General features: G+C 50.3%; 1 long non-coding RNA gene and 1 pseudogene across 1 annotated transcript; one reads left to right on the top strand and one right to left on the bottom strand.

Annotated features, from left to right (window-relative positions):
• Positions 1 to 7,710: 7,710 nt before the first annotated feature.
• Positions 7,711 to 8,296, top strand: LOC119620805 (large ribosomal subunit protein eL30 pseudogene; annotated as a pseudogene).
• Positions 8,297 to 12,571: 4,275 nt separating this feature from the next.
• LOC119620813 (uncharacterized) lies at positions 12,572 to 19,905 on the bottom strand. The gene is made up of 4 exons (XR_005237362.2): positions 19,665 to 19,905; positions 18,260 to 19,566; positions 14,338 to 14,377; positions 12,572 to 13,168 (listed from the first exon to the last, which is right to left on the bottom strand). It is a non-coding gene; the product is annotated as an uncharacterized lncRNA (long non-coding RNA).
• Positions 19,906 to 20,290: the final 385 nt, after the last annotated feature.

Here is a 20,290-nt window from a genome sequence, read left to right as displayed (position 1 = left end):
TGAAGGGTCTGCGATTTTACCTACTCCTAGGCTAGCAGTTAGCCTGCCAGTTGGACAAATGCTGCCTAATGACGCGAGACTCCCGGGGCAGAGACAAAGGACTTTGTTACTCACAGCACAGCAAGCAGCAGAAGTTTTGCTATCAAATGTGGTGTATTAATGCAATATTTGAGTTACAGTAAGGCCAACAGATCAGGAAATGATTGTCATTGAAAGGACAGTTTGTTATTCCCAGCTCCCAGGAGGAGGGGCCACGCTGAGCTATGCAGGGCCACACGCGTTGTCAGCAGGCTCAGGAGACAGCAGACATGTGGGCCAAAGCCTTGTTTGTGTCCCTAGTTGTCTGGTACTTGCTCCCAGGGTGATTAGGCAGGTGGATAGTGGCCTGGAGTGTGAAAACCCAATAGAGGAGGTGTCTGGGGCATGGGCTTAAGATTGGTTGGTTTGCATTTGAAAAGCATGTTCGCAGGAGCCTGGTTTACTATCTCTGGGGATTGGCTAGTACTGGGTGGGGCAGTCCCTCCAGGGTCAGCAAGGTCCTAGATACCAGAATACAGAGAATGGAAGACATGGTTAATATAAGCTTAATGTTTGCACTGGTTTCCTATGTCTCCAAAACCCCATGGGGGTGACGTGGAGGGCCCAGGTGGATGCTGCCGTGCAGTAAATTTGCATCACCGAGGGAAAACCCTGAGCTCAGGGGATGCAGATGCTTTATAATGGGCGGTAAGAAAACACACCTAACCTTTGCCCCAGAGGGAGACATTATCTTTAAAACATTAGGTAATAACCAAACCTGCTCTCTGCGCTGTAGGGAGACACCACCCCTTTCCTTCTCCAAGGCTGTTTGCTATATCTGAAAAGACAACCTGGAACAAGAGGACAGTCAGGCCAGCCATGGTGGTTCATGCCTATAATCCCAGCACTTTGGGAGGCCCAGGCACATGAATCACTGGAGGTCAGGAGTTCGAGACCAGTCTGGCCAACGTGGGGAAACCCCGTCTCTACTAAAAATACAAAAATCAGCCGGGTGTGGTGGGTACGCCTGTAATCCCAGCTACTCGGGAGGTTGAGGCAGGAGAATCGCTTGAACCCGGGAGGGGGAGTTTGCAGTGAGCCGAGATCATGCCACCACACTCCAGCCTGGTGACAGAGCGAGACTCCGTCAAAAACAAAACAAAACAAAAAAACCCCAAACCAAACCAAAACAAAAATGGTTAAAATGCTTAACTTTCTTATCATATTTTACTGCAATTAAAAATCAAAACAAAAACCTTAAAAGATAAACCTTTCCAAATGCCACTGCTCTTTTCTGTATCGTAAACAGTTCCTCTCAGGAAGGCCTTCCTGGTGTGTTAAAGACCTGCTCCAGAAAACACAAAATGGATCAGAAGAACAAAAAGTGGATGTCACTTCATGGACATTGTGATAGCATCAATGTCATGTACCTTTCTTTCCCATAAATTCTGGGGAATTTTTAAGTGGCATGTGGGGCTCTGAAATGTTGGGAGAGATCAGATTTTAGGGGAGTGGGGAACTCTTATGTCATGGTCCAAGGGCCCAATAAACTTGGGTGCCAGGGCCCTGGCATGAGGGTAGAGAAGGGGCTCTTGGAACTGGGGTCCTGGCGGTAAGGGGAGGGATAGACACGGTAGTAGGTAGGATGTTTCCCCTCAAATTTCAGGTAAACTCAGAATCTGTGAACGTGACCTTACTCGAAAGTACTATCTTTGCAGTTGTAATCAGTGAGGAATCATGAGATAAAATCATCCTGGATTTAAGGTGGGCCCTGAATCCAATGACTCTTGTCCTTATACGAAGAGAAGGATGACAACACTGAGTCACTCTGAAAGCTCAGCGTGGTGGAACTTAGTGGCATGATCCAGCTGTGAGGAAGCAGCTTCCAGGTGTGCTGCCAGCTGCTGACCTAGGGGGTTCACCAAGAGGGCCCCTCCCTGCCCAGTGCCCTGTCTTGGGTCCAGGGCCATACACTTGGATGACAGAAGGACATTCCCAAGCTCACCTGGCTGCTCAGAGAATACAACCAGACAGTTGGCACTGACTACTCACACACTCATGTTTATTAAGAGATTCTGACTGGTGGGAATTGAGTCATGGGAGCCAAAAGCACGTGTGCAAAAGAAAATGAGCGTTTTCACCTTGTAAGCGAACATTGGGGGCTGAGAGAATGCTGGAGCCTGCGCTAACTCCCTGGGCCAGCACAGCTGCCGCATGTCCTGTGCAGGGGTCTCCACCTGGTGCTCCCAGCGAGATAAACCAGGGATTACATCTAGACAGTCAGAGGCCAGCACCTGTCTAGACAGAGGCTCTAAACTGGGGCAGTGGGGGTGAGGTTGGAAAGAAGCAGATGGGATAGATACACGGAGTTGGAGGGAGCCTTCTTCTATTTAGGGGCATCTCAGCAGATCTTCTCAGCTGCCAAACAGCCAGCCCCAAGCATTTCCCTGTTGCAGAGGTGGGTGCCCATGCTATCCAATGATTCCCTCGGCTGACAGACAGGGATGGGGTGAAGAAACAGCAGGAGAAGATGAGAAGGAAAGGGTGAGCGAAACAGAGGAGGGGTGTGTGTGGGGGCGGGGCGGGGGGAAGAAAATGTAAATGACACACAAAATGCTCTGAGATGCTTACTGGATGCCAGACACTGTCCTGAGTGTTTCGTGGGCACTGAGTCCTCCTGACAAGCCCATGAGGGACAGCTTTTATTTCCTGCATTTTCCAGAGGTGGAGGCTGAGGCAGGGAGGTGGGTTATGGCCTTTCTGAGAGTATTCGCAAACATTCACTGAAACACAGTATGTTCACCAACACAGAGTTCAAAATCCACACTGAGGGTCTGGGTGGTTCATCAATAACACGTGTTGGGCATGTTCTATGATCCGAAATCCACTAGGACCCTGGGCTACCAGACCCAGTGTCTCTCTGGAATGCCTACAGCCTAGCGAGGGGAAAGAGAGATGCTAATTTTAACAATGAGATGGGTATAATGTTGTCGTCGAAGTGCCGACACTCAAGTGTTGGGGGGAAACAAAAGGACTGGAAATCGTTTGAGCCCAGGCGTTCTAGAACAGCTTGGGCAACATTAGTGAGACCCCTGCTCTCTACAAAAATTAAAAAATTAGCTGAGCGTGGTGGTGCATGCCTGTAGTCCCAGCTACTTGGGAGGCCGAGGTGAGCAGACTGCTTGAGCCCAGGAGCTTAAGACCAGCCTGGGCAACACGGCGAAACCTTGTCTCTACAAAAAATACAAACAATTATCCAGGCGTGGTTGCGCATGCCTGTAGTCCCAGCCTCTCGGGAGGCTGAGGTGGGAGGATCGCCTGAGCCTGGGAGATCAAGGCTACAGAGAGCTGTGATTGCATCACTGCACTCCAGTCTGGACGACAGAGTGGGACCCTGTCTCAAAAAAGAACCACCACCAAAGAACTGGAAGAGTCCTGCAGGTACTTGGGACTGCTCAACAGGCACCCGGGAGAGCTTCACAGGGATCTGGAATAGTCCAGCAGGTGCGTGAAAGAACCCTGGCTATATCTGGACCTTGGAAGAGTCAAGTGCAGGAGCTAAATTTCCATGGGAAGAGGTGAGGGACATGGAGTGAGACTGGAAAGTCTCCGAATGGCAATAAGGAGGATGATATCCTGTACTCCAACATGGCTGCTATCCAAAGATTTCCAAAATGGAAATGTGTTAGGACTTTTTCTGTTGCAAAAGACAGAAATCAAATTCAAATTAGTTTAGACAGAAAAGGGAATGTGTTAGGACTCTGGGGAGCTCTAAGAACTGTAGTGAGTGCAGGGACATCAGAAAGTATAACGTGGTTCTGGAACGGAGCTGAGACGCCCTGTGGCTCCGACTTTGACCTAGGTTTCTCTGTGCCTGGTGTCATTCCTCCCCCTGCAGGTGGGCATTCTCCATGTGGCAGGGAACCTCTGTGTGGCAGAAAAATTCTACAGGGCAGAGTACCAGGAGGCAGGTACCTCCATAGGGCAGGCTGCCATGAGCCAGCACCTCCAGGTAGCAGTACTTCTCTGACATCGTTGCAGGTTAGAGATCCCTGAAAAACAGATACACAATTTCTCAGCTTTTATTTTAAACGCCTCAGGGAAGGAAGAATTCTGATTGGTCTAGTTTCAGTCACGTGTCAACAGCGGACCAATCAACTGTGGCCAGGGGCACAGATGCTTTACAGAGGCTGGCCTGTGTCATGTGACCACCACATGACCTGCATCATGTGATGGGTGGAGGAGAGGGTGGGCCTGCTGTGATTGGCAGCCTCCTTCCCGTGGGAGGAGACCTTTTCTAAAGGGAAGTGAAGAGAGCCATGTGGACAAACAACAGATGTTCACCACAGGAAGGGCACGAATCAGATGGGTTTTAGAGATCACTGGGAAGGCAGCCCCACATAGGGTGGGTCTTAAGCTCCGCGATCAGCCGCAGAAATGTTTCTCAACTTTGTTCAACACGAGTGCACTCCAGATAAGAAAAACAAGCGAAGCCTTTTTAGAATGTTATCTGAAATTCAAAATAGATTAAGTCTCAGGAAGATAAATAAACCAAATGAGCACTGCTTGGCTTCCAAACCACACGCCCATCCCCTGGGGAGGCAGGCAGCCCACACTCCTGCCAGGAGAGAAAAGACCAGCTCTGGAATGGAATGAGCAGTTGCACTGGTGGGAGGGGAACAGACACTGGAGTTGATTCTACACGTGTTTCTCACTGTCACGGGCCCGGGACTCCCCGGCGTGTGGTAAACATGCAGGTTCTGATGCAGAAGGGCTGCGGCTGGGCCTGAGGGTCTTCTTTTCTAACAAGCTCCCAGGTGAGGGGGGCTGCTGCTGGCCGTGGCACCCCACTTTGAGTAGTGAAGACTTACGGTCTAGTATCTGCAGATTGGGATGAGATATTGGCGAAGAGCTGGGAGCTGGCCCTCAGGGAAGCCCCCCAGGTGGCCAGCGCTGGTGGTCCCATCTCACACGGAGCTGGGCATGACTGGGCCAGACTGGTGGTCCCATCTCACACGGAGCTGGGCATGACTGGGCCAGGCTGGTGGTCCCACCTCACACGGAGCTGGGCATGACTGGGCCAGGCTGGTGGTCCCATCTCACACGGAGCTGGGCATGACGGCCAGGCAGGCGTGTGGGCCTTGGCCGAGCCTGGGCCGGCCCCTACTCTGGGCTGCTCGCACCCATCCGTGGCCACACGGAAAACTTGTGCCAGAGTCAGCGGGGAGAGGAGTGGACTTGCTGTCACGTCATACTTCGATCAGAGCCCGAGGACCTCAGTGGCGGCTCCCTTGGGGTACCTGTGGGAGTTGAAAGAGACAGAGAAGGCTTCCTCCAGGCTCCCTGGGCAGATTTACCCGGCAACAAAGACGGGTGTCCTAAGCCAACCCCTCTGTGTAGGCAGAATAATGGCCTCCGAACATATCAGGTTTTAATCCCTGGAACCTGTAATTGTTACCTTATGCGGCAAACGCTTTGCAGGTGTGATTAAATTAAGGGGCTTGAGATGAGGGGATTATTCTGGTGGAGAGGGAGGCAGGGGGACATTTGGCACAGAAGAGGGGAAGCGATGTCACCATGGAGGCAGAGGTTGCAGGGGTGCTGCCCTGAGCCGGGGAAGCTGGAAGAGGAAGGAACAGATTCTCCCCGGAGCCTCCGATGGGAGGGCGGCCGTCCAGCACCTTGACGTCACCGCCTCTGGCCTCTAGGATTGTGTGGAATAGACTCCTGTTGTGTTCAGCCTCCCTGTGTGTGGCAGTTTGTTCCCCCAGCCACGGGAAGTGCGTGCTCCCACCCTGGGTGCTGGGGAAAGGGGGAGGTCTCGGGGGGGGGGGGGGCGTCCCGGGGGGCTCCGCTTCTCTGCTCTCTCTGTAGAGCCAGGGCTTCTCTTCGGGCTGTGGGGAAGGGGCTTTGGGGTGTCTGCGTCTGTTGAAATGGGGGCTCCGCGTGGGGTAGCAGAGCCTTAATGCCTGGAGGGTGTTCAGGGCTGAGCGCAGGCAGCCCAGGCAGCTGCAGAGGAAAGAACGCAGGAGGCTGAGGATGTGCCTCCTGGAGGGAGGGCCAAGGAGGAGCAGGGAGGTCTGTGCCCAAGGATCGGTCAAGCCGCAGCAGGCCGTCCCCACTCACTCCTCTCTAACCACCCCCAGGCCCTGGCCCAGGACCCGACCTCCTCCATGGCTGCGTCCCGGCCCACTGCTGCCCCAGTGATTCCCGCATAGTCAGCTGTGGGCAGAGCCAGGGGCCTCTCTCCCCTCCAGGGTCTTCCCTGGGACACCAGCTTGCTCCTTGGGCCTCTCCAGAGCCTGCAGAGTGAATGAAAGGCCCTGTTAACTCAGGCCTTCTGCATCCTACCGCCAGGAGCCTGCTCATTGAGCACTTAGGAGAGACTAGGGGAAGGGAAAAAAGCATGATAGGCCTGGCCAGGTGGCTCATGCCTGTAATCCCAGCACTTTGGGAGGCTGAGGCAGGCGGATCACTTGAGGTTGGGAGTTCGAGACCAGCCCGGCCAACATGGTGAAACCTTGTCTCTACTAAAAATACAAAAATTAGCTGGGTGTGGTGGCGGGCGCTTGTAATCCCAGCTACTCAGGAGGCTGAGGCAGGAGAATCACTTGAACCAGGGAGGTGAAGTTTGTAGTGAGCTGAGTTGGTGCCACTGCACTCCAGCCTGGGCAACAAGAGCAAGACTCTATCTCAAAAAAGCAAAAAAAAAGCAGCAAGCAACGACAACAAAAAAGCACAATAAATTTCAAGATCTTCTGGGATACAACAGATTAAATTTCCAATAAACGGTTTGTTTGAATGAAGCAGTGTGCAGATAAAAATAGTTCTTCAGGGTGGGGTGTGGTGGCTCAAGCCTGTAATCTCAGCACTTTGGGAGGGCGAGGTGGGTGGATCACCAGAGGTCAGGAGTTCAACGCCAGCTTGGCCAACATGGCGAAACCCCATCTCTACTAAAAATACAAAAATTAGCTGGGTGTGGTGGCGGGCACTTGTAGTCCCAGCTACTTGGGAGGCTGAGGCAGGATAATAGCTTGAACCCGGGAAGCAGAGGTTACAGTGAACCTAGATCACACTATTGCACTGCAGCCTGGGCGGCAGAGTGAGACTGTGTCTCAAACAAACAAACAAAACAAAACAAAACAAAACAAAACAACAGCCAAAAAAACCCTCAGGTGGAGTGAATGAGCCTAATTAATATTCCAGAAACAATTTTGACAAAGGTGGCATTACAGATTGAATTTTGTGTCTCCCCAGAAAAATACGTTGAGGTGCCAACCCCCAGTATCTCAGGCAGTGGCCTTATTTGGAAACAGGGTGTTGCAGCTGTAAATAGTTAAGATGAGGTCCTACCAGAGGACAGTGGGTCCCTAATCCGTGATGACTGCTGTCCTTACAGGAAGACAGCCAGATGACGATAGTGACACAGGAAGAATGCCATATAACAGCAACAGAAACAGAGATTAGGGGGATGCAGCTGGAAGCCCAGGGATGATGAGGATTGCCAGCAACCCACAGAGGCAAGGATGAGGCAAGGAAGAATTTGCCCTACAGGTTTCAGAGGGGACAAGCCCTATTCACACTTTGATCTTGAACTTTTGGCCTCCAGAACTGTGAGACAGTAAGTTTGCATTGTTTAAGCCCCGATCTGTGGTACTTTGTTAGTGCAGCACAAGCAAACTGATAGGGGCGATGTCTGCCCCTTCTTTGCTCTGCCCTCTGCCACCTGCCATGGCAGCCCCCCATGGTCCCTTCTCAGGTGGTGACCCCCCTTCTCCTTGGTGGCACCCTCAATAAACCCCTATCCTGTGTCTGAAAATGGGCAATCACCTTTATGAAAGAAATGAGGCTTTTCCCGCTCCCCGGCCATCTTAGTGGCTGCTCTCGGTTGGAGGTCATCCTGCACCTAAGGCAGGAAGTTGGTGGCCACAAAGAAGAAGAAAAAGTTCCTGGAGTCAGTCAACTGTAGGCTCCAACTCGTTATGAAAGGTGGAAAGTATGAGCTGGGGTACAAGCAGACTCTGAAGATGATCAGACAAGGCAAAGCGAAATTGGTCATTCTCACAACCGCCCAGCTATGGAATGTTGGCCAAAATTGGTGTCCATCACTACGGTGGCAATAATATTGAACTGGGCACAGCATGCGGAAAATACTACAGAGTGTGCTCAATGGCTATCATTGATCCAGGTGATTCTGACATCATTAGAAGCATGCCAGAACAGATTGGTGAAAAGTAAACCATGCAAAATTTTCCTTTAATAAAATTTGCCCAAGCTTGTTTAAAAAGTGAAAGAAAGGAAGGAAGGAAGGAAGGAAGGAAGGAAGGAAGGAAGGAAGGAAGGAAGGAAGGAGGAAGTGAAGTGGGAGTGGGAATTGGATGCAGGGAATGTGACCCTCGGGTACCCGCTTTGAACAACCCATCAGACCCACTTTTGCCCTTCAAAGGAGGCACCTTGAGAAGCTCCATGCTGTTGTCCATGCAGCTGTTCCTGCTCAAGCCACAGCTGGGACTTTTATAAGAAACTGCCTTTTAGAGCCAGGTGACAGCCTGCATGAAGAAACCAGGCCTGGTGCAGTGGCTCATGCCTGTAATCCCAGCACTTTGGGAGGCCAAGGTGGGAGGATCACTTGAATCTAGGAGTTTGAGACCAGCCTCGCAGCATAGCGAGACCTCGTCTCCACAAAAAATAAATAATAAAAAAAATTACCTGGGCATGGTGGCACATGCCTGTAGTCCCAGTTACTTGGGAAACTGAGGTGGGAGGATGGCTTGACCCTGGGAGGTAGAGGCTGCAGTGAGGTGTGATCATGCCACTGCACTCCAGCCTGGGTGACGGATAGAGACCACCATCTCAAAATAAATAAACCAGGAATGTCACTTATTGTCACATTTGGATTTGTTTCTAGCATCGTGCTGAGTTTGGTCACCCACCTCAATCATGTGATGTGACTTGAAACCACTTTTGGCTATTTCCGAAAATCAGCTCCGCCCTGGGAAGGGTTAGGGCTGCCCTTTAAGGAAACATTAAAAGCTCAGTATCTTCCTTTGGTGGCTCCCTCAGGGGCGCTGGCTTCTGACTCATCAGAGTCATTTTAGCTCTCTGTGGGTTCAGAAATAGAGGAAACAGAACTTCCTTTTGGTGAACACTTTTGTATTATTTTATTTTTTCACCACGATGCTGCAACTAGCTCATCCTGGGAGAGTCAAAGGAAGCTCATATGTTTTCCCTGAGCTGGGCTAAATTCCTATTTCTTCTAATAGGAAGGATCCAAAACTTCCCACGGAGTTTCCCCTCGTCTGCACTGAGTCACATACCTGTGGGCTTCGAGCTCACAGACCTTTTTTAATCAAAGAGAAGATGAAAAAGGCACCTTGCTTCTGTCCCATTTTTAGATCTTTTTTAGCCCCATTTCTTCTCTTTCCTTTCTACATTTTTGGGTTTGTTTGGTTTCATGCCTGAATTAAATGTAACAGGAGGAGCAAGTTTTATACCTTGCCTGAAATTATCATTGTCAGAGAAACAAATGCAGTCTTTAGTGAGACAAGCAAGGGTGGGAAGAAGATGCTTGGGTTGCAGGCAAGCACAGTTCCTAAAGCTTTTTGCATTGAGTAGCTGTGGGGTCCAGGGCCCCATTTCTCTGAACCTCACTTCCTCATGAGCAAATAGAGGCTTCAAGCTGTAGTAGGTTGTCTCAAACTAGGGACTTAATATTCAACAAGCCTGCACCTTTTTCAAATGTAGATTCTGATCCTTAGGTTCTGGGTGGGGCCTGAGATCCTGCACCTCTAACAAGCTCCCAGATGACAAGCATCCAAGAATCACACTTTTCCTAGCTCTGGATCACACTTTTCCTAGCTCCTAGCAGAATCTCAGGCTCATCCAAGCCTCTTGAGCCAGAATTCAAATTTTCACAAGCGCCCCAATTCGTTCAGATGCGCATTATGGTGTGAGAATCCTGGATCACTGAGGGAGGTCCCAGCTGCACGGGGGAGCCAGGAACCGCGGAGGCACGAGCCCATCCTGGAGACCCCGATTTAGTTGGTGGGGAGGGCCTGGACATCGACTGCTGCCTGTTCACTGGCAGCAAGGGCCCTGAGGGCCAGTGGTTCTTGATTTTGCTGCCTATTAACATCACCTGGGGAGCCGTGAAAGGCAGCAAGATCGGGAACCGCTAGACTGCGCGGTCCTCAGGTTCTAATCCATGATGTCATTGGTTTTATCAGGGCAATTTTTCCTGGCCACATTAGGCAGAAAATGTGCCTGTGCATCTCAGAAGTGTCTATGGAACGCTACTACTGAACTTCCCAGCACGCTCAAAATAGGACCTGGTTTATAGCAAAGGGCCAGCTCCTGGCACCATCGTGAAACACACACACACTCTCTTCTACCCAGGGTTCTCTTCAGCCCGTAGGTGTCCTAGGGACCCTGCTCTGTGCTCCAGCCTAACATCAGGAAACCCATGAATGGGAGAAAATCTCATGTCGCCTCTTTACAGGTGAGTGAACATTGAAGTCAATGGGTTGCCCTCCCCTGGGGAGCTCTAACTGTAGAATTTAAGAGGGCAGAGTGAAGCCAGTGGGCTCTGGAGTCCTGCCAGGTTTGAGTTACAGCTTGGCCACGTATGAGTCCCTCTCATTACCCCACAAGAGCCCGGCGTTCTGATGCACAACGCCCACCACCCGGCTTAGGGAGGGCTGACAGAGTGAATTACTGACAGAGGATGGCCTTTGGTCGTTTCTGCCTCCTTCGCTTTCCCATCACTGCCTTAGAATCTGGAGAGACTCCCGCTGGCTTCACCTGGACAGGCATCCTGGCACGCAAGCAAGGATTGCTTCCACCAATTTTCTGCGAGAGAAACAAGGGTTCGGTTGATTCCTGATTAGCACATGCGTGTGGGGATGCATGTGGGGGTGCAGGGCTGGACTTGGGAGATGCTTCAGCTGATAGCACACTTTTTCTTTGGGGAGTTTTCTTCCTGCTATTATAGCACCTGTCTCCAAACAAAACCTTCATTGGTCAACAGTGAATCATTCATTTATTCTGTGCATAGACCTATGGCGTGAGATGCATTTGGAAACCTTGAGAACAGCGGTTCCCAACCTCAGTGCTTGGAGTAATGTCCGAGGACATTTTTGCTTGTCACAACCGGGGCAGGGAGCTGTTGCTGGCATCTAGTGGGTGAGGTCCAGGGACGCTGCTAAACATCCTGCAGGGCAGAGGCTGGCACCACTGCAGAGAATGATCCAGTGCAACAGATCGCTGGTGCTGAGAATCCCACTTCAGACCCAGGGCAAGACTGATTGGATGTGTTCGTTTATATTTGCTCTTGTAGCCATTCAGTCAAGAAATGAGCACCTTGAATGACTATTAAATCAAGACAGGTTGGGTGCGGTGGCTCACACCTGTAATCCCAGCACTTTGGGAGGCCAAGGCAGGCGGATCACTTGAGGTTAGGAGTTTGAGACCACCCTGGCCAACATGATGAAACCCCATCTCTATTAAAAATACAAAAATTAGCTGGGCATGGTGGTGCACGCTTGTGATACCAGTTAATTGGAAGGTTGGGGCAGAGATTGCACCACTGTACTCCAGGGTAACAGAGTGAAACTGTCTCAAAAAAAAAAAAAAAAAAATCAAGACATCTCTGAGACTCCACAGGTCAAAGGAAGATGAACAGAGGGGCAGTGGGGCTGCCCACTGCCCAAGTGGGAGGCGTGGGCAATGCCTAGGTTGACCAGCTACCCATGCTCTGAGGCAGTAGTTTCAGGGCAGGGCGTGCACACCCCCAGGCAGGCGGCACTCACTTATGGTACAGAAGGAATCTTAAAGCTTCCCCTACTCAGGAATGAATGAGCTCTAGACCCTGCCATTGCCTCTGCTCAATACTCACCCACTCCAGGCTTCAAAAGGAGGCTGCCCACATGGACAGCTCGGAGAAACTCCAGGGCACGTGGTTGATGGAGAAGCCAGATGCAGAGTGGTGCACTTGGGGGTGCAGTTCAGGAAGCCGCGGGGTGGGTAGGAGGGTGTAGTGGAGCATATCAGTGCAAGGATACCCTGAGACTGGGGGTGACATTGACTCCACAGGCACAGGAAGGGGCTTGGAAACAGACTGAACTCAGAGCATACATATCTCGGGGGGAGGGGCCGGGGGCTTGGGGTTGGGGGAAGCTGGCTCCACTGCTGAGGGCCCCACCTCATGGTTCATCCCTGGCAGGCCTGCAGATCCCCCATACCCTCTCCCTGAAGATGGCCCATCTGTGCCTGGACAGGTTGGCATGTGTATTAGATTCTTAGGGCTGCCACAGCAAAGAACCACAGACTGAGGGGCTTAAATAACACAAGTATATTTTCTCACGGTCTAGGAGGCTGGAATTACAAGGAGCTCAGGGTGTCAGCAGGGCTGGTTTCTCCTGAGGTCCCTCTCCTTGGGTGGGACCACCATGCAGGTGGCCGCCTTCCCATGGTATCCTCACATGGCCTCTCCTCTGATGCCCCATCCTCTTCTTAGAAGGATACCAGTCCTATTGGATTAGGGTCTGCCCTAAATACCTCATTAGAACATAATTACCTCTTTAAAGACCTTAACTCCAAATAATAGTTTTATTCCGGGGTTCTGGGGGTTAGGGCGGCAATATGTTGATTTTGGGGGACACACTTCATCCCATAACAGTGTGGGCTACCATTCTCCACTGGTGCTCTATCCTGGAGACACACCCCCTAGGGAGTTTCATACAACATGCAGGTCATCTAGTTAAATTTGATTAAACTGTATTTCAAATGCTGCATGGGATACACTTACACAAAAAATTATTTATCATTGATCTGAAATTTGCATTTAACCAGCATTCTATATTTCTAGCTGCTTAGTCTGGCACCCCTACCCACTGGGAAACCTCCTACCCATAGCTTCTCACCTGGGCTGCCTGGGTCTGGGACGGGCACAGAAAGGTGGAGGGCGGAACTGGTGCCTGGAGGAGCAGCTGGTGTCTGGGAATCCCTCAAGGGCCCTGGCCTTGTAGCTCTCTCAGGACAACCTGTAGAAGCCACTGAGATGCTGGGGTGGCCTGTGGTTTGATGGAAACCACAGCATCTGTTTAGGCGAATCCTGGAGGTACTGCCCGTTTCTCTTCCAGTTTTCACATCTCTGTAGAATGGGAAATGTTATACAAAATTGAACCAAACACAAATGATCCAATTTCCAGTTGCAGAAAACACATGACATCATACACATCATGATGATGAAAATATGGGTGCCCAATCCCTTACCCACAATTCTGAAATCCAAAACGCTCTGGGAACATTTTTTGTGTGTAAATTTGGAGACAAAACCCATTTAGGGATAAAATTGATTTGAATGGACTTGGGACTATTTATAGACTTTCTTTATCCATTGGTGAGAACAGTGATACTGTGTTTTCTGGGGGGCACTGTCCAGACATGTGGGGGGTTGTAGGAGATTGGTTAGGGTGGTGGGAAAAATTGTAGAAAGATGCAAACCTTCCTGGAAAGCCAGGAGGTTTTACAAAAGCTTCGGAAAAGGATTTGGGCTGAAGGCAGCCAGATTCTCTTTTCTGATACCTGAAAGCTTAGGTTAGATAACAAGGAGATGTAAAGAAACTGATCTGGATAAGTTAATTTACTTAGGCCTTGGAACCTGGCCTTTAATCATCTGTGCGCAGGACTGCTCTCTCTAGGGGAGCAACCATGTTAATTACCCACAAGTGTGTTGCCTTTGTCATTAAATCTGTACTAAATAAATGCCCGAAGCACCAGCTTGTCAGGGCCACAGATGCTGACTCTTTACAGCACCCTCCTCGGTGTCTGTGAGTGGTCCAGTCCCCTAGCCCACTCTTTCACTGGATACCTGTGTCTGAGTGCATGTATTCATCTGTCATTTGGCCAGGATCTGGGGGTCAGACCCAGCAGCAGGTGGTAAGTGATATTCAGGATATGCCCTGTATTACCAGCCTACAGCTCCCCAAACTCGAATGCCAAAACCCCACAGCTTTCTGGATAAGGGATTGTGCAGCTACAACAGCAGACAGGCACCGAGCTCTTAAACCGTGGGAGGCACAATGCTAAGTGCTTTAGGTTTCTTATCTTTTTAATCCTCATAATCTGTGAAATGGATACTTTTATTTGCATTTTTGGTAAGTTATTTTTGTGTTTAAGTATGACATGCCCACAGAAAAGCCCACGAATCAGGTACCCAGCTGGAAGAATTATTAGAAAGTGAGCCTGCGCCCATGACACCGCCCAGCGCCATCTCTCAGCAGTGCCCCAGAGGCTCCCACCACAGGCCGCCACCATTACCTCCCAGATTCTCACTTTCATCACCAAAGATTCATTCTGCCTAGAAAAAACAAAATGCTGTCATTTATTGAGCAGTTACTATGTTCCAGGAACTTTTACTATTTCTCACATTGACTCTATCAGGGTGAGTACTCTTTTTTTTTTGAGATGTAGTTTTGCTCTTGTCACCCAGGCTGGAGTACACTGTCATGATCTTGGCTCACTGCAACTTCTGTCTCCTGGGTTCAAGGGATTCTCCTGCCTCAGCCTCCTGAGTAGCTGGGATTACAGGCACATGACAGCACACCTGGTGATTTTTTTTTTTTTTTTTTGAGACGGAATCTCACTCTTTACTCTGTTACCCAGGCTGGAGTGCAGTGGCGTGATCTTGGCTCACTGCAACCTCTGCCTCCTGGGTTCAAGTCATTCTCCTGCTTCAGCCTCCAAAGTAGCTGGGACTATAGGAGTGTGCCATCATGCCTGGCTAAGTTTTTGTATTTTTAAAAAATTTTTAGTAGAGACAGGGTTTCACCACGTTGACTATGCTGGTCTCAAACTCCTGATCTCAGGTGATCCACCTGCCTCAGTCTCTCAAAGTGCTGAGATTACAGCTGTGAGCCACCGTGCCCGGCTAGGGTGAGTATTCTTATTATTTCATTTTACAAGCAAAAAGAAGCCAGAGCTGAGAGATGTTATGTTGTGTTCTATTCTATATCATATTATGCATCATATCATGTTATGTATCATAACCTCAGCTCAGTGAATTCTCACAAACAGAACATGCTTTTCTAACTAGCACCCAGATTGAGGAACAGAATGTTAGAAGCAGCAGAGAAACTGCCCCCTCAATCCCACAGTCCCCCAAGTTCCTACCCACTCCCAAAGGTAAGCACTGTTCTGACTCCTGACACCTTTTGCCTGTTTTTGAACTGCCCGTCAATGGAACAAAATTGTCTCTTCTTTTTGGTGCCTGATTTTCTCATCCACATTGCCACGTGAGGCTGCAGTTTGCTCTTTTCTAGTGCTGAGTAGAATCCCACCATTTGAACACACCTCTATTTATTCACCCATTTTCCCCTTGGAGGATGGAGGTTAGAAATGTTTTCAGTTTTTAGCAATCACCAGCAGTGCCGCTCTCTAAATTCTTGCATGTCTTTTGGTGGACATGCACACATTTCTCTTTAGTGTATGTCTTGGGGTGAATTGGGGGCATCACAATAGTGTGTGTGTGTGTATGTTTAGCTTTTCAAAGCCTTCCAAACTGGCCTGTCATGGTGGCTCATCCCTGTAATCCCAACACTTTGGGAGGCCGAGGTGGGCAGATCACTTGAGGCCAGGCGTTCAAGACCAGCCTGGCCAACATGGTGAAACCCCATCTCTAACAAAAATACAAAAAAAATTAGCCAGGTATGGTGGTGCATGCCTCTAATCCCAGCCACTCAGGAGGCCGAGGAAGGAGAATCACTTGAACCTGGGAGGAGGAGGTTGCAGTGAGCAGGGATCATGTCGCTGCACTCTAGCCTGGGTGGCAGAGCGAGACTTCATCTCAAAACAAACAAACAAACAAACAGGCCATGTGAAGATGAAGGCAAAGATCAGGATGATGCCTCTACAAACCAAGGAACCCCAGGTTTTGCCTGCCAACACCAGAAGTTAGAGGAGAGGCCTGGCAAATTTGCTGTCACAGCCTCAGTAGGAATTAACCCTGCGGACACCTGGCTCTTGCACTTCCAGCCTGCAGAGCTCTGAGGTGAGGCACTTCTGTGGTTTAAGCCCCTCTGCTCATGACACTTTGTTACTGCAGCCCCAGCATACTCCTCCACGGAGTGATGCTTCATGTTTAAAAATACCTCTGCTCTGTAAAGAACACTCATCTGGCTGGGCATGGTGGCTCATGCCTGTAATCCTAGCACTTTGGGAGGCTGAGACAGGCAGATCACCTGAGGTCAGAAATTTGAGACCAACCTGGCCAACATGGTGAAACTCTATCTCTACTAAAAATAAAATTAAAAAATTAGCAGGGCGTAGTGGCAGGCTCCTGTAATCCCAGCTACTTGGGAGGCTGAGGCATGAGAATAGCTTGACCCCACGGGGCGAGGTTGCAGTGAGCCGAGATCGCACCACTGCACTCCGGCCTGGGAGACACAGCAAGACTCTGTCTCAAAAAAACAAACAGATAAACAAACAAACAAAAACCACTCATCCTAGTGTTCCTTGAGGTGGTCTGATTAGCAGCTGATATGTTTACAACAGCTTTCCCTTTTCAAATTTGATCCCGGAAGCCATCAGATGCACGAATTGTTGTACGTCTGAATGCTTGAAGCGAAGGTTGATGGGAGCTGGCGGATTCTGGTCTGCATGTGTGGCTGGGCTGACAAACAGGCATCTACCCACTTGGGCTGGGTCCCAGGAGCAGCCTCAGGAATTGAGATTCCTGCGTCTGCCTTCATGGTCTTTATCTTCCAGGCCTCCCTCTCCCCGTCACGGCTCAGGCGGGGACCATGGCAGAGGGTGGGCCACGCCATCTTTCAAGGGCAGCTGGACCCCTGCTGGCAGCCGGACAAACCCTATTTGGCCAGGTGCAGTGGCACACGCCTGTAATCCCAGCACTTTGGGAGGCCGAAGTGGGTGGATCACCTGAGGTCAGGAGTTCAAGACCAGCCGGGCCAACATGGTGAAACCCCATCTCTACTAAAAATACAAAAATTAGCCGGGCATGGTGGTGCATGCCTGTGGTTCCAGCCACTCGGCAGGCTGAGGCACGAGAATCGCTTGAACCCGGGAGGCGGAGGTTGCAGTGAGCCGTGATCCATCACTGCACTCCAGCCTCGGCGACAGAGCCAGACTCCATCTCAAAAATAAAGAACCTTCTTCTTCCTGGGCAGACAGTTTCTCTGTTCTGGATGTCGCCCAGCAGCCCGGCCCCAAGGTGATCTCTCTGGATGGGTGAGGGGAGGAAGGGTCTCCTCCAGCTGGAAGCATCGAATCAGGACTATTACTTCCTAAGAGCACGTGGCCCAGAATTGGGCTAAAAATAGTACAATTTTAAAAAATTACACTAAGCTTTGATTTCAGAGTGTGTTGGTCTCCTGGGGCTGCTGTAACTGAGCGCCACAAACTGGGTGGCTTAAGACGACACACATTTATTCACTTATAGTTCTGACAGAACCACATATCTCTGCCTTTCAATGGTAGATTCGAAACACATAATGATGGTGCCGTGATTGCAAAAATTAGCCAAGTGTGGTGGCATGCACCTATAGTCCCAGCTACTTGGGAGGCTGAGGTGGGAGGATCACTTGAGCCCAGGAGGTTGAGGCTGCAGTGAGCTATGATCATGCTATTGCACCCCAGCCTGGGCAACAGAGTGAGAGAGATCCTGTCTCAAAAAAACAAACCAAACCAAACAAATTTGAAAGCCACTGTCCTATGTGGAAGAATTTGGAAGTCAATGATAACACAAGGAGGTAGTAATTATTTTCCAGGTTTCAGACGTTCTTGTGGGTCCCGAGAGGAGAGATACTGTGGTGGTGTGAGGTCCAAGAGGACTCTGGGCTGGGTTGAATTGGGGTTGTACCACTTTCCTCAGGGGGTCCTTGTGAGGATGACTCCATTGCCTGGGCCTCCACTTTTTCATCTATAAAATGGGCTAAATATCTACCTTGATGGGGAGGAGGAGGATGAAATATCTCCTCACATTTATTGAATGCTGCCTGTCCTAGGATTTGTTCTGAGTCTTTTATGTGTATTACATTAGTCTTTCTTCACAATACCCCTCTGGTTAAGTGCTAGTACCATTAGATTTATCAGTACAGGTAAGGACACTAAGGCACGGAGAAGTGAAGTCACCCGTCCAAGTGAGTTGATGTCAGTGAAAATCTGTATCATGCCAAATACTGTGTCTGGCACATAGCAAGCACAAAGTGAATTTTAAGTTTCTTACCCTTAATTTTGTTTCAATCACTTTAAAGGATCCTCAGATATAGGCAGACGAACAAGCTGGTGGAAGATGTGTGAGAAGCACGCTTCAAACTGCCAGGAAGCCGGCTTCCACGGAGTCCCAAAGTGTGAAATTAGCTCCTCTTCTGGGAGGGTCCCTGGAAACAGTGGCTGCTCCCTGCAGGAGGCAGAGTCCCTGCAAGCCCTACTCTTCAGCATCAGAGGAACTGCAAGGGGAGTCAAAGAAAGGGGACCCTCCCTTCCAGCCCTTAGGGGAAGACTCTTCGATGGCTCCAGGGAGGAAAGAGAATGATGGGCCTGGCTCACAGTAAACTACCTTATTGCTGGTTTTTAAAGATGAGAGGCGCAGGAACCCCCAGACCTACTCCGCACCCTGCAATACAGATCAGCTTCGAAGGGTCTCCACGCCCCCCACCCGCCCATGATGGCCAGCCCCACTCCTCCAGGAGAGTCTGTGGCCCCCACTCTCTGGAGGCCAAGGGAGAACAGAGCTGCATCTCCGTGGGGGAGATCAGACAAGTAATTAGACCAAACTGCAAGAGGCAGGTGCGTCATTGCTTCTCAGAAATGATAAACAGAGCACAAAGAGAGAATTGCATCACTTCTTCCCAGGGGCGCTGGGACATTTGCTCTCAAAGTCCAAGCTGGGCCACATTTAAATCAGAGGGGGGCTATGGACTGATTCTCTGCCGAGTGCAGAAATGTTTCATCAGCAATTAGTGTGAGCACTCTGAAAGGAAGCTAAATGTTCTCCTTGCCTTGTTCCCACGTTTGCTCGTTCCAAGTCGTGTCTTTATACTATCTTAACTATATAATGTCATTGATGCCATATTTTAAAATAGTTGTCTTTTTATAGAATCCATGACTTGGTTTGACTTCATTAACAAAACTTAGTAATTTACCTTGCACAGAGCCTACCCATACTGGACATGAAATTAGTATTTGCAGAATAAAAAGATGTTGATGACAATAATAATATACATAATTACATAATAATTTTAAAGTAAAAGCTAACCTGCTGGGACCGTCTCTTCTGCCTCCTGTCTGAAGAGGGCTGCCTCCGCAGTGAGCCTGGACGTGGACTACTGCACCCATGACCTTGCGGACATCAGGCCGGGAGCAGGTGGAGGCGGTTGGCAGAGGAAGCGGTAGAGGAGGAGAGGCCAGGAGCTCCCTGAGCCAGTGCTCCCAAGGAAGGAAGTTCATCAGAAAATCACAGAGGGCCTGGGACCCAGGGTCCCCCATCCCTCTCCCCACCCACCCCAGCAGAGATTTGTTCCCGCCGAGCACCTGTGTTTTTGTTTATTTGTTTGTTTGTTTTTATTATACTTTAAGTTCTAGGGTGTATGTGCACAAGGTGCAGGTTTGTTACATACGCTACAAGGCACCTGTGTTTTAAAGTGTCCAGGTGGTCTCCAGCTGCCTGCTCCAGCTACCCGCTCCAGCACTCGCAGGTTTGGAGTCCAGGGTCCCCAGGCTGTGGGATGGCAGTGAGCACACTGGTCTCCTGAAGTAGTGGGCAGGGCAGAGGATCCCAGGCCAGACTGCTCAGAGCGCTGTCTGCCAGCTAGGGGTGACATTCCTGTCCTGGCTGTGACTGTCCCCTCCGCTTCCGCCTTATTCACCCCTGATGGGAGGCCGAGGTGGAGCCGGGAGAGCTCTGCCCATGACTCTGCTCCAAGAGGCTCCGCCTCTGTGTGCACCCAGAAGGCCCACGGGGGAGAGGTTGTAGCCTGCAAAGCGCTACTGCCTACATGACTGCACAGCCAGTTCCACAGGCTCCTCGGAAACGAGAGCGGGAGCAAAGATGAGGGCTACACGGCCAGGTGAACACCTGGGAGCAGTCTGTGTCCATCTCCAAGTTCTATTCGTTTGCTAAGGCTGCCTAAGAAAGTGCCACATACTGGGAGGCTTATAGCACACGTGTGACTTTCCCACTGTCCTGGAGACTGGACGTCCAAGGTGCGTCAGGCTGGTTTCTCTGGAGGCCCCTCTCCCTGGCTGCAGGTGGCTG

Source organism: Chlorocebus sabaeus, chromosome 4 (assembly GCF_047675955.1).
Source record: "Chlorocebus sabaeus isolate Y175 chromosome 4, mChlSab1.0.hap1, whole genome shotgun sequence".
In the NCBI taxonomy this organism is placed as follows: Eukaryota; Metazoa; Chordata; class Mammalia; order Primates; family Cercopithecidae; genus Chlorocebus; species Chlorocebus sabaeus.
The sequence above is the reverse complement of the archived record's forward strand: the minus strand, read 5'-3'. Positions and strand labels throughout refer to the sequence as shown.